Here is a 14,351-nt window from a genome sequence, read left to right as displayed (position 1 = left end):
AAGCTCCAAATTCCCTGAAGGCTGTCTCATAGAATTCATTTTATCCAGATATTTAAAAATTATTTCCTTTTTCTCTGTAATAATAAAACAGTAGCTTGTACTTGGTCCCAACTAAGATATAATTAATCCTTATTGAAAGCAGATCCAGCCTATTGGGTTTATTTAATGGTTAAAGGAATTGTTCAGTGTAAAAATAAAAACTAGGTAAATAGTCAATATAGTTAATTAGCCAAAAATGTAATGTAAAGGCTGGAGTGACTGGATGTGTAACATAATAGCCAGAACACTACTTCCTGCTTTGCAGCTCTCTTGGTTTCCACTGATTGGTTACCAGGCAGTAACCAATCAGAGAGTTGAAGGGGGGCCACATGAGTCATAACTGTTTCTTTTGAATCTGAGCTGAATGTTGAGTATCAATTGCAAACTCACTGAACAGTTATGTGGCCCCCCTTCAAGTCGCTGACTAACTCAGAGTTAGAGAGCTGAAAAGCAGGAAGTTGGATTCTGGCTATTATGTTAGACATCCAGTCACTCCAGCCTTTATACATTACATTTTTTGGCTAACTAACGACTGTATATTAGAAACATTTTTTATTTTTGCACAAGCTGTTTACCCAGTTTTTATTTTTACACTGAACTGTTCCTTTAAATTATTTTCTAGTAGACTTGAGGAATGAAGATCCAAATTACAAAAAGATTCCTTATCCAGGTCCCGAGCATTCTGGGTCGCAGGTCCCATATCTGTATTTATAAAGCTTTATTTTCCAAATATTCCACAGCAATGGACAATCGATGTGTGTAAACATCAAACATACAGGTATCCAATGCAAGAGGTAAGGAAGGCTTCACTCAATAGAGCTTATAACATAAAAGTAGCCTTGACTTAGAGCTAAACTACACAGGGGATTTTGTAGGATGGTGTCAGATCGATAGAATGCATCCTACAAATTGGACATAGTCACATTGGTCAACATATAATGGGACTGACTGCAGTGTAGACCAATGCTGGGCCAGGCCTAGACAACTCAGACGATGTTTTTCCCCCACCACATCCATAAAGGCACACATCTATGCTCTTTGACTTTGGGGGAGCAGAACTCTCTGGTCAGTGAGGGGACATTGGCTGGACTAGGAGTAGGTGACAGAGAAGGTATGTGCCTGGCGCCCCCCAAGCTTGGTATACAATGCATTTGGTATAAATGTTTCTCAAATCAAGGTACTTTTTGCCTTCCTGAATCATAAGAAACCTGTCATTATTTGTACACTCCTATTCTCATGCTCCTTCTGTGGTTCAGGTCCCTGAAATGATAGCCTTGTCACTCTAGGAGACGCTAGCAACTTGTCTTGTTCATTAGAAACCACCATAAGATCAGTGGTTACCCCTCATTTCCTCAGGCATTTTGGCAAAGCATGGGTAACTCCCATCCGTGAAATCCTAATCTTTCTAGGTTTTGTTGTTAAAAAGCCTTGCATCAAACACATGGGTGTGTTTGTATACTATCATTAGCATTATGTGACATATTCAATGTATTAGCAGGAAGTTTTATTAAGTTTCACCCTATGATCAGAGCACATATTGCTAGCATGCACCAGGAGAAACAAAGTCAGAAGCCAATCAAGGAGATTGTATCAAACAGATTTCGGCATGAGGAACACCTCAAGTATAAGTAAAGTAAAGTTGGTCATGAGTTAAGCCACTGGGTAGGAAGGCTGCTTTTTGTTGAATTTAGACATTTGCATGGCTCTGATAAGGAACCACGCTTAGATTGTAAGCTTTGCAGAGCAATGACCTACTGGGGGTGATGTACATCTAACACCAATGCATAAGCTATACAAAGGCTGGCAAGATATATTACGTAAAAACATCATCCCAATAAGCGTAAAATTGGCCATACATTTTAAGATTCATTGGCAAGGTCACCAACCGATATGCCCAACAAATGTGGCTGAAAACAACTGGAACGACTAGAACAGGGGCTTTCGGGATGAGGACTGCATCAATAAGCCGATGTTGTCGTTAATCCAATGTGAAAATCAAACCTGCTCAATCGACATCTGGTTAGGGTTAGCTCCAATGGAGGGCCCCATACAGGTGCAGATCAGCTGCTGACTCAGTCTAAAGGACTCAAATCAGCAGCTTATTAAATTTGCCTGTGTGTGGCCACCTTAAAGGAGAATTCAACCTGTAAAAAAAGAACCCCTCCCCCCTACCCTGGGTAGACCCTCCTTCCCCCCCCAGGCAAACGCCCCTCATTTTTTACTCACCCCTCCATGCAGATTTTAGCTCGGAGTTCATGGCAGCCATCTTCTTCTTCTCCGGTAATCTTCGTGTCTTGATGGCATTTTCGTCGCATGCAGTACATTTCCGGTCCTGAACAACTGCGCATGTGCCGAAATTTGCAGTAAATCTGAAATTTTTGTGACTTTCGGTGCATGTGCAGTGGTTCGGGACCGGAAATGTACTCCAACTGCGCATGCGCCGAAACTTCCGAAAAAGACTGAATAAAGAAGATGGCTGCCGTGAACTCAGAGGCCAGAATCTGCATGGAGGGGTGAGTAAAAAATGAGGGGCATTTGCCTGAGGGGGCACGTAGGTTGGGGGTGGGGAGGGAGGCGTGTCTACCCGGGGGAGGGGTTTTTTTTCCATTACAGGTTGAATTCTCCTTTAAGACATTCTCTATTGAGAGCTGTGTAAAATTGACTGTATGTGAATAATCATTCAAGAAGTTATTTATAGAGAACAAGCAACATCAAAGGTCGAAGTGAAAATTCAAATTAAAAAAATTCAAATTTCAAGCTAATTTTTGTACTCTTCGACTAGGGAATAGTCCAAATTAGTTCGAAAACGGACCTATGCGGCCAAAGAAAAACTTTGATTTAATTTCGGTTGCTCTTTTTGAATTTCAAAGTTTTTCAAACTTGAAATTCGACCCTTGATAAATCTGCCCCATAATGTTGCAATAAATTCTCCCATCTACGACTTAAAGAGATACTGACACCAGAAATGAAACTCTTTTTTACATTTATCACAATATTGCCTTTGAACGCTACTTATAACTTTGCCATAAAGTATTTGCCCTATGCTTTTACATTACCTGTCTGACTCCCCATGTTCCTGTATGAGGGGGCTGCCATATTTGTGCAACAGGAGTCCGTTAGCATTAGAAACTTTAACTGACAGGCTGAGATGGGACAGTCAGGTTGGCAAAACAAGTCAGGTTTAGGAACTTCAACTAGAAACAAACCTCTCAGCAAAAAAACGACCAACATGACCTATAGGTAACTTTTAGAGGCCCATTTACTATTGGTCGAATATCGAGGGTTAATCGAAGTCGAAGGATTTACCGCATTTCCTTCATTCGATCGATCGTAGGAAAAATCATTCGATCGAACGATTAAATCCTTCGAATCAAACGATTCGAAGGATTTTAATCCATCGATCGAACGATTTTCCTTCGATCCCAAATTGGCTAGAAAGCCTATTGGGACCTTCCCCATAGGCTAACATTGATGCTCGGTAGGTTTTAGGTGGCAAAGTAGGTGGTCGAAGTTTTTTAAAATTCGACTATCGAATGGTCGAATAGTTGAACGCTTTTTAGTTCGAATCAATGTCGTAGTCGAATGTCGAAGTAGCCAATTCGATGGTTGAAGTAGCCAAAAAAATACTTCGAAATTCAAAGTATTTTTTATTCTATTCCTTCACTCGAGCTTAGTAAATGTGCCGCCTAATGTTCATTCATTTTTTAAAAAGTAGTTTTTAAGTGCCAGTATCACTTTAAGGCATCAGGATTTGTCTTAGATTAGATCCAGTGTTCCATGCGGGTAATTTATCCTTCTGTAAAGCAATTGTTTAGAATACAAGTGTATGGGCTTTGTTTGTATGAACCTCATTCAGCCTATATTACATTGCCCGAGTGTCCCATGATTAATGTGCTTAGTGCATGACCTTTTAACACCTTCCAAGTCTTGTTGACAAGTGAAATCTGGGGTTTTATTATAGGTATAGTCGTATCTTTAGAACATCTGGGACAATAAACATTCCAGACGTGCGCGCCTGCAGCCATTCCACTCATTACCAGACTCTGGCTCTACTAATGGGAGACATTCAGGATTCTTTAGAATGACTTTGCGTAATGTTTCAGGAAAGACATTTTAACAATTGTCTATAAAATGACTGAAAGATTAGAAGGCGTGATTTTGGGGATTTTTGGGGTTTTTACATCCCTATTCCTGAAGGAGGCGCCTTTATTTTGTGTGTCACAGTCGGCAAACAAGTTCTGCTACGTCAATAGATTTGGTCGGTCGGTTTGGACTTGGACCTTGCTGCCTGACAAGCTCTGGAAGTGATTAAAGGATGGAGCACATGAGAAGATTCAGACTATTGCATGGAGAACACCAGCCTAACGAGTGGATCACAATTATTTGCTCATTTGGGTCATATACAGTCAGGGCCACCATTAGAAATCACGGGTCCCCCTGAGCCCCGCCCACACTAGCGCCCAAGCCCCACCCCAGATCCCACCCACTCCACATCACAGACCACACAGACATCAGTGCTAAAAAAAGTAACCCCCCCACACACAAGTTATAAAAAGCTATTGACGGTCAGGGCCCCCTTATAAGTTAAACAAAAAACATTGGTGCCACGGCCCCCCATAAAAGTTTGTTTTTTTTAAAAAAGCATTGGTGCCAGGGCCCCCCTTACAAGTTAAAAAAAATTGGGGCTCCAAAAAACATTTTTTAAAAAAACATTGGTGGCAGGGGCCTATAGAATATGAAAATAATACATTGGTGGCCAGGGGATTAAAAAAACAAAATACAAATTGGTGTTCAGTAGAATTGAACTCGTGGCTTCAGGACTTCAACTTCACCTCCTTTTGTGACTTCGGGTCTTTTCACCGCTTCGGGAGTTCAGCTATTTTCATGGATGCGGGTCCTTCGGCTGTTCGGCACTTCCGCATTTCAGCTGTTCGGGACTTGAAAAATGGCCGCACGGCTCAGGCCCTCTCAAGGGGGGCCCGGCTCTTCCAAAAGTGCAGCACTGCCGGGCCCCACTTCATGCCCGACCCTTGACACTTGTCCCCCCTGTCCCCCCTGATGGCAGCCCTGTATACAGTTTTTCATACAGGGCTGCCATAAGAAATCACGGGGCCCCGTACAACAAATTTTTCTGGGCACTGCCCACACTGGCGCCCAAGACCCACTCCACATCACAGTTAAAAGATCACACAGACATCAGCGCTAAAAAAGTAATTCCTCACACACAAAAAATATATTTTTTAAAAAAATATTGGCGCCAGGGCCCCCATTACAAGTTAAAAAAAAAAACAACTCATGGGCTGCTTCGGGGCTTCGGCTGTTGTTGTGGCTTTGGGTCCTTCGGCTTTTCGGCACTTCCGCGTTCCGGCTGTTTGGAACTTTAAAAATGGCCGTACTCTCTCTAATGGGGGGCCCGGCTCTTTCAAAAGTGCAGCACTGCCGGGCTCAGGCCCGGGACACTTGTCCCCCCCTGATGGCAGCCCTGTGTTCAGCCCAGGGGTCGAGAGGTGTAACTACAGGGGCCACAGGAGGCCCTATATATATTGTATTCATATACAATTTCAATTAAACAAGTAAATCTCTAGATATTTTGGGGGCCTGGAAAATAATTTGCTGTGGGCCCAGTAATATCTAGTTAAGCCACTGCAGGGGTCAGTTGGTTGAATAAAACTAAAGTCTGCATATTTCTGGCCTCCATTAATCTGAACAAGGTAGAAGAAGAGGATAAAATAGAAAAGTACACGTTTGCAGTGATTTTATGTAACTCCCAGGTTGATCCAAAAATCATGTTCCCACCCAATGCATAGTGGGAACATGAGTACTGAAGGAAAAGCACTAAGGGGCCTATTTACTAACATTTGGATTTTCTTTTTTTTTTCACATGTTCTATTTTTTCTCTAAAAATTCATGTTTTTTTTAAAAATCCTCTAAATCTCAACATCTATTAAGTGTAAAAACCACTAAAACTCTAATACAAAACTTCTCCAAGTAAAAGCTGTTGAGGTCCCATAGAAGTCAATGAGAGCTGTGCTGACCCTATTGGACCTTTTCTTTTTAACCAGTGGCAGAACTACCGGGGGAGCAGGGGGTGCGAGCGGGCCAGGGCCCGCACCCCCTCAGGGCCCCCCGGCAGTCTGTTCGCCGCTGAAAATGCGGCCAAATGCGGCCGTTCGGAGGGGGCGGGGCCTGGCTGCGCATCACGCACCAGGGCCCGCCCCCCTCTAGGATCGCTTCAGGTTTTCAGATATTTTTTCACTTGTAATTGTCTAGAATTTTTCGAGGTTTTTGAGATATTCTTATTTTTTTTATGTTCGTACTTTTTATATTTCGGATCTTTTAATAACTTCGTGATTTTAGAGAAATATGGGGGGGAATGTAAAATCTTTAATGGGAAAACTATTATATTGCATAGAATTAAATTAAAAATGATTAAATATTGCATAGAATTTTGCCTTTGCGCAAATGTAACAAACATGTTGGGAACCCTTTGCCCTTCACACAACAGTAGGATAGCGATTGTGAATTTTATAGTTTGGGATAATGTGCAGTGTATGTAATAAAACTTCTTATTAAAAAAGTTGTATTAACATTGTACAGGTATGTGATATCAGGAAACCCGGTATCCAGAAAGCTCTAAATTACAGAAAGGCCATTTCCCATTGAGAAATAATGAATCCTTATTGGAAGCAAAACCAGCCTATTGGGTGTTTACATGATTTTCTAGTAGACATAAGGTATGAAGATCCAAATTAAGGAAAAATCTGTTATCTGGAAAACCCCAGTTTCCGAGCATTCTGGATAACAGGTTCAACAAAAAAGTTGAACAATGTAGTCCTTTTTCTGCTTGCTCACTAGTCATGTGACAGCATTTCATTCTAGGGATGCACCGAATCTATGATTCGGTTCGGGATTCGGCCAGGATTCAGCCTTTTTCAGGCAGGATTCGGATTTGGCCGAATCCTTCTGCCCGGTCAAACCAAATCCTAATTTGCATATGCAAATTGTGGTCGAGGAGGGAAATCGCGTGACTTTTTGTGACAAAACAAGGAAGTAAAAAATGTTTCCTCCTTCCCACCCCTAATTTGCATATGCAAATTCGGAGTCTGTTCACTATTCACGAAAGGATTCGGGGGTTCGGCCGAATCCAAAATAGTGGATTCGGTGCATCCCTATTTTATTCCTTGCGAATGCAGCTCATTACAAACACCAACGCTAAATCAGGGCCTGGATATTCCAACCTGAAGAAGGGCTGGGAGTTATTGTAAAGGACAAAGCTGGCCAGACTGGGAGTAGAGCAGCAGCACACTCAGTCTAATGAACACTTGCAGAAGTCTGGTTCTACTCAACCAGTTTACCACCCAGTTTATGAGGCCGTCAGAATTTCTTACACATACTCAGATCCAATGACCCTGTAGGATCCCATCTGCCTTCAAAAGATGTCTTTTTCAGTCGGACTGACAAAAATTTCTTTGATTTCGCTCAGTGACAGGATTTCATTTTGCTTTAATTGTGTTTACACGGTGGTGTAACTAGATATTACGGGACCCAATTACTTTTTTTAGGCCCCCAATTTTCTAGAGGTTGGCCTGTTTTACCAATAAGGGGCCTCATGGGACCCCTGTACCTCCTGGGCTGCCCTGCAACAACAGGGTCTGCTCCCTCTGTAGATACACCCCTGTAGTTACAGCTTTCTCAGTTAAGGTTTAGCTGCTTATATTTTTCAGTGACGCCTTCTGTTTGAAGCTGCTCAACTTTTAATGAAAGTTCAATTTCCTCTAAAAGATAACTAAAGCATATTTCACAAAACACAGATATTCATTTATTTCAAGTGAGTAGGGATGGGCGAATTTCAGCCGTTTCGTTTTGGCAAAAATTCGCGGCGGTGAATTGTTGCTGACGCCCATTAAAGTGTTTGGGCGTTTTTTTTTTGTTTTTTTTTGCCGGAAATGCATTAAAGTTGTAAAAAACGCTGGTGACTATTATAAAGCGGGATTGCCTTCAAAAGTCCAAACTTGCAAAGCGCCAGAAAGCAAAATGTTGTATAAACAGCAAGACGCTACTCTTTATGGAGTATCCTGCTTTGCTGTGCATCTAGGGTGACAAATGGAAGGTAGGAACCACATTCAAATAGGGTATATTTCTCCTCTCCTCTATTGAATTAAATTGAAAATGGAAGTAGATTTGGGTATAGTTCACCATAGGCAAAGGCTCTAATTTGTTTTAGGAGTTCTTCCCTAGCTGGGGCCAATCATACCACAACTGTTTATAGTCCACTTTTATTGACCCCTTTCAGGGTCAGACTGGATTCTTGGAGGCCCACCAGGGCTACAAAACGAAGGGCCCTCCTGGCAGTCCAACTCCCAGCACACATGCGCGAAAAACACTGCACCACAGCACGTCAACTGGGGAAGCAGGTCTGGGCCGGCAGGAGCCCACCGTTTTTTTTTTTTTGTTTTGCCACCTATATGGATTCATGTAGCTTAGTTACCATCAAGTTCAAGCTACTGTTTTATTATGGAAAATGGAAACCATTTTTAAAAACTATTTCCTTAAAATGGAAGGGGTCAATAAAGTAGTCAATAAAAGCTTTTTGGATAATGGGTTTCTGGATAAGGGGTCCCATACCTATACTGCTTTATTATTATAGAGGGAAAGGAAATCATTAAAAGGATATTATTCTCTTAAAATGAACCATACAAGAAATCTCCCACAGTTTGGAGCTTTTTAAATATCAAAGTTGCAGATAGGAGATCCCCTACCTGTACATGGTAAGGTGTACGCAGGCTTACGCATTTTGTGCTTTGTTGCACTTAAAAGCACAAAATGCGTAAGGCTGTATACACCATACCATACATAAATTAACTTTGTTTGTATTTTGTCAGCATAACAATATTTGGTCCTATTGTTTGGTTAACTAATTGTATTTTCAGAGCTACAGTCGCCTCAAAATACAGACTCAACTCTGTCAGGTTGCTACTTATAATTCCCTATGGCAGAACTTCTAGTGTTCTGGAAGGAGTAAGGTGTGTATATTCAGGCTGCAGTAATTATGAAAATACAGTGATTTCAACAAAATAAACACCAACCCAAAGGAAATGTTGTCCTCAGGTGGCATAGTGTCAGTATTATTTTATTCACTCCCTGGGGCAAATTCACTAACCTCCGAAAATTCGCCAGCAACGACTTCGCTCACAGCGCAACACTTCACCAGGCATAGATTCGCCAACGCTGGCTGAGTTGCACTACCTTTGCACTACCGTTACTGCGCCAAGCAAAATGAAGTTGCGCTAGCGTTGCCTAATTTGCATACGGCGGGAAGTTAAAGTTGAATGGACGTATATGTTGCAGCCAATATATTACACTACACAAGCCCGGGAAACCTTAATAAAAGAAAATAGAGTTGTTATATTGCCCAGTGTATAGTTTATGTGCCAAATGTTAGGAAATGTAGGGGGGAAGCAGGTTACCCCAAAGAAAATTTACGCTCTTTTGCAGCCTATCACCATGAAAAAGGAAAAGACGCCAGCGTTTTTTCAACTATTTTTCGAGGAAGTCCTATCTATTCTATTGCGCTTCACCTGGTCTGAGGTGACGAAGTCAAGTCTGGCGCAAGAGGTAACGTTCAGTAAAATCCGCATCTTAGTGAATTAGCGTAGTTACGTTCGTTCACAAATTTGCCAGGCATTCGGGAGCGAAGTACTGCTAGAGTCTATCTCCTTCGCTAGCGACCGTTAGTAAATCGGCGAAGTTCCGAAATGACGTCACGCTGGCAAATTTTCACTTTGCCCTTTAGTAAATTTGCCCCCCCTGAGAGGTTATAGTTGAAGCGACAGCAAAAAAATCAGGCGTGCATAGCACATGAACAGAGGGAATTCTCAGAAATAGGTGGTTTGTTTCTGCGTTTGCTGTTCTATAACTGGCCAGAGATGGCCGACTGCAGCTATACAAATGCTGAGAGTCAGATCGCATGAAATCAATCAGTGCACATCAGGCCATGTTTGTTGCATGACAATAAATAAAAGGCATTAGACAGCTGCCATGAGCTGCTCTCAGTTGCTCTTATTCAAAACATGCGCGTCCAATTTGCAGACTGGGGGAATTTAAATCAGATCAGTTTTGTTTTAAAACTTAGGGAGTTATTTACTAAACTCCGAATGCCAAAAATCACGAAAAATTTGTGATTTTGTTTTTTTATTTATAAAATTCGACTTTTGAAAAATCACAAATTTTTGTAATTTATTAAACCTCGAGAATGGAAAAGTCTGAAAATCCAGCATCTCAGACCTGTCGAGGTTGCGTATAAGTCAATGGGAGAGGTCCCAATGATTTTTTGATGTGCGCTGGGTTTTTCGGGCAAAACCCCAACGTTTTCACCGTTTTTGGAGGAAAATTCCGAAAAAAATCTTGAAAAATCTGAAAGAATCGTGGAAATCTGAGAAAAATTACGGAGAAAAAACGTGAAAATCTGATTTTTATTCCCGCAAAGCGAATTTTTGGGATAATGCAATAATGAATAAGCATAAAAAAACCGAGTGGATTTGATCGGCGTTTGTAGCAGAAAATAATGAAATAAATTCTGACTTTGATAACTCTGATGACTTGTCCATCAGATATCTGCAGCAACTGCACCCACATTTTATTGTAAAAGGTTGTATACAAAGCAATATTGTATAGCACTGACTTTGCCTCTGTCTTGGTACAAGTTTCACTTTGTTTGCATTAACACTTCCAGAGGTTTTGGCTGAATTCTTATACAGGTATGGGACTAGGGTTTCAACCTTTCTTGTTTTGGTAAACGGACAGGGGCGGGCCGGATGATGTCGGGGGCTGGGTGGTGATGCTGAGTGGCAGGGCAGGTGATGTAGGGGGCGGGGCAGTGATGTCAAGGGCGGAATAGCTGATGAAGGGGGCAGGGTGGGTGACGTAGGGGGCGGGACTGATGATGTGGCGATCATCGATTGGCTGATCTCCATGTCATTCACTTACATGTCCTGTCTGGTTTTCCTAATTCGAAAATCCAGACAGGCACTTTTCACCGGGGCAGCCCTTCCAAAAACAGGATACGTGGCAACCCTATATGGGACTTGTTATCCAGATTATTCGGGGCCTGGGGCTTTCCAGATAAGGGGTCTTTCAGTAATTTGGATCTTCATACTAAAAAAACGATTTACTTAAAAAATCATATAAACCTAATGGTTTAGACTCCAGTAAGGATTAATTATACCTTAGTTGGGATCAAGTACAAGGTATTGTTGCATTATTATAGAGAAAAGGGGAATCATTTTTAAAAATCTGAACACATTTCTTCAAATAAGCTGCAAGTCACAGTTCCCCCGTTTGTATTTAAAGGTGATAGACTGAAAAAGATCGTAAATTTTTTTTTCGGGTATCCTCCTTCCCCCCTACATTTGATAACATATGGCACCTAAACTATACTGTGGGCACATGTGAAGGGCAATATAACAACTTTATATAATTTTATTAAGGTTCCCTGGCCTTGTATAGTGTAATGTATTTGCTGCAGCATATACGGCCATTGTACTTTAACTGCACGCTGTATGCTAATTAGCCAACGCTCGCGTAACTTCGAACTGCTGAGCGTAATTTCGCCAGCGTTCAGTATCCTGTGTGCAACTTCGGATCTCCGTGAATTAGCGTTGTCCAGGCGAATTTACACCTGGCGAAGTGTTGCAAAGTGTGCGAAGCCATCGCTGGCGAATTTTCGCCTGTTAGTGAATTTGCCCCTTTGACTTCTTATAAGGAGACAGAACTCCATGGGGTATATTTATGAAAGAGTGAAGTTAGAGGTAACCACAGTCCGCTAGAGTGAAATACTGCCTCTCTCCATTCATTTCTATGGGATTTTTCAAGGCGTATTTATAAAGGGGTGAAAGTAAAAGTTCAGTGCAATTCAGTTTTAACTTCACTTTTTGATAAATATACCCCCAAGCTGACTTCTAATATCTCATATCTCACCACAGGGGTACACTATTTAGTATAGCCTGAAGTCTGAGGTGACTTCTAATATCCTATAGCCTATGATTAAGTGTCCTAGCTACACGAAATGCGTCAAGCAATAAGATGAATGTTTAAATAAAATTACAATTTTTTATCTACAAACTTCGGTCTGATCTATACGTGAGTTACCAATGTGCCCTGCACCTATATTTAGTTTTTTGCTTACAGATTGTCCGCTCCCTTTAGCTGAGGGCCTAAAGATGTTTTTTGCTTAAAATGTTTTTGGTCGTGACTTCTAATATCCTCATATTTTACAACAAGGAGTACGATCAGAATGGTGAGCAGCTGGCTACAACATGGAGTAACTGCTGGAACTGTAAAGGAGAAGCAAAGGAACCCTAGGGGAGATTGTAAAGGGTTAAGCAGAAGATGGGGCTAGTAATACAGATTACAAGAGCAGAATGGACATAAGTAAGGGGAGAGATTGGTACATAGGGGGGTAGGGAGGAAGAAGTACATGGCACATGAGGAGAAAAGACAGAGGAAACAATGACAGATAAAAATTGGAATAGGAAAGGAGACATGGGGCATTAAAAACATGCCATCTTGGAAACTGGGGAAAGAGAAGAAAAAAAAGGAAGAATCAGAGACATAAGCAGTGTAAAGGTATGCCAGCATTTTAAAAATGCTTTGACAACTTGGGGAGAGCACCTAGACCAGGGTGGGGGTGGGTTAGGTGAGTTATACCTTTGGTGGGCCCTTGAGCTGAGGTTCTCTGGTGGGTCCCAGGTACCCTAGTCCGACACTGAGAGCTTGTGATTCAAATACTGTAGGCACATCAAATCTTGTCCAGGGTTGTGGGGCCCACAGTTCCTAACACCCTACTTGTAAAGTAGACAACGTGATGCTGGGAGTTGTAGTTGTAGTGACCTTTGCCAATCCATACATTTCACTGTAGAGTCGAGTCAAACGTAATCTGCCGTATTTCATATACATAGTGGAGTATAGAGGACATCTGCTTGCATGGCTGGCCTTATATAGTGTACAAAGCTTCCCTGCGAGCCTCACATCATTACCACATCATAACAAAACAACAATTTGAAATAGATTACATTTGTTCTACCGCATTTTTTCGCTAAATTCTTTCCACAAGCATCACGTTTGTGGTAACATTCCAAGAAGGCATTCCAAAAGAACCCGGGGCATATGGTACATCTTAACATTCTACAGAAACTGCAGTTTTCATGACAAAAACATAACCGTCACTCATAAAAAGGATAATGCCTTTAATAAACAGCGGGACTGAGAGAGTTCTGGCAGCTGATATATGATTTAAAGGGCCATTGCCGCCAAAAAGCAAGTTGCTTATGCAAAGAAAAGAAGCCTTTAAACCAGGGGGATTCCATGCGCCTGCAAGATAAGTGACTGTTGATATTGTTCTGTATGATTATTATTCTTTATTGATACAGGCTGGTGTGCACAATGAATAACCTCTGTAAAGAGCTGTGGAACATATCAGGCGGTGCCCCAATGGAGCTTACAATCTATGGTCCTTGTTACACTCACTCACTACAGGGTCAGTTATGCTGCCAATTTTTGGAGAGGGGGGTTGAACTCACAGACATGGTGAGAACTCCTTGTAGATAGTCATACAACTAAGGACCGCATGGTACCACTGAGGCACTTGGTTTTACTATTAAAAAAATTAAACTTCAACAAAGACTTAGTAAACAAATAATATCTTTTGGCCTTTAGTACCAATGCAGGACAACAAAAACCCTTTAGCAGTAGCTCCCCATCTTCTTTTCTGTTGATTCCCAGCACATGATTTGAACTGATGTCACTTACATGAGCTTAGGGACCAACTCACAATATACTTTACTACATAAATAGTGAATAATGTATCCCCATTGTAAAATATTAGTATGTTTTAAACGGCATGTAAAGTCTAAAATAGAATAAGGCAAGAAATGCTCTATTTTGTATACTAAATATAAAAATGAACTTACTGCACCACAAGCCTAATCAAACAAATAATTTATGCTTTCAAAGTTGGCTACAGGGGGTCACCATCTTGTAACGTTGTTAAACATCTTTGCAAGACTAAGACTGTGCACATGCTCAGTGTGGTCTGGGCTGCTTAGGGATCGTCATAAACAAAGTTGCTTGAGTTCTGCATGGCTGGGAAGTAAGGCGGTGGCTCCCCCTGCTGTTCATAAGTATGATTGTTTCCCTGCTCAGCAGTTAGGGACCGTCTGACAATTCCTATCCACAGCAGTAAATGAAGGGAGGATTTCACTGCATACAGTCAGGTTTCTTATAAAAACACTACACATTGTTTAATTAAAGTATAT

General features: G+C 41.5%; 1 protein-coding gene across 1 annotated transcript in view; it reads left to right on the top strand.

Annotated features, from left to right (window-relative positions):
• vegfd.L (vascular endothelial growth factor D) overlaps positions 1-14,351 on the top strand; it is a 41,268-nt gene that overhangs the window by 1,324 nt on the left and 25,593 nt on the right. The gene's annotated exons all lie outside the window — the stretch shown is intronic.

This window comes from Xenopus laevis, chromosome 2L, assembly GCF_017654675.1.
Source record: "Xenopus laevis strain J_2021 chromosome 2L, Xenopus_laevis_v10.1, whole genome shotgun sequence".
NCBI lineage: Eukaryota > Metazoa > Chordata > Amphibia > Anura > Pipidae > Xenopus > Xenopus laevis.
The sequence above is the reverse complement of the archived record's forward strand: the minus strand, read 5'-3'. Positions and strand labels throughout refer to the sequence as shown.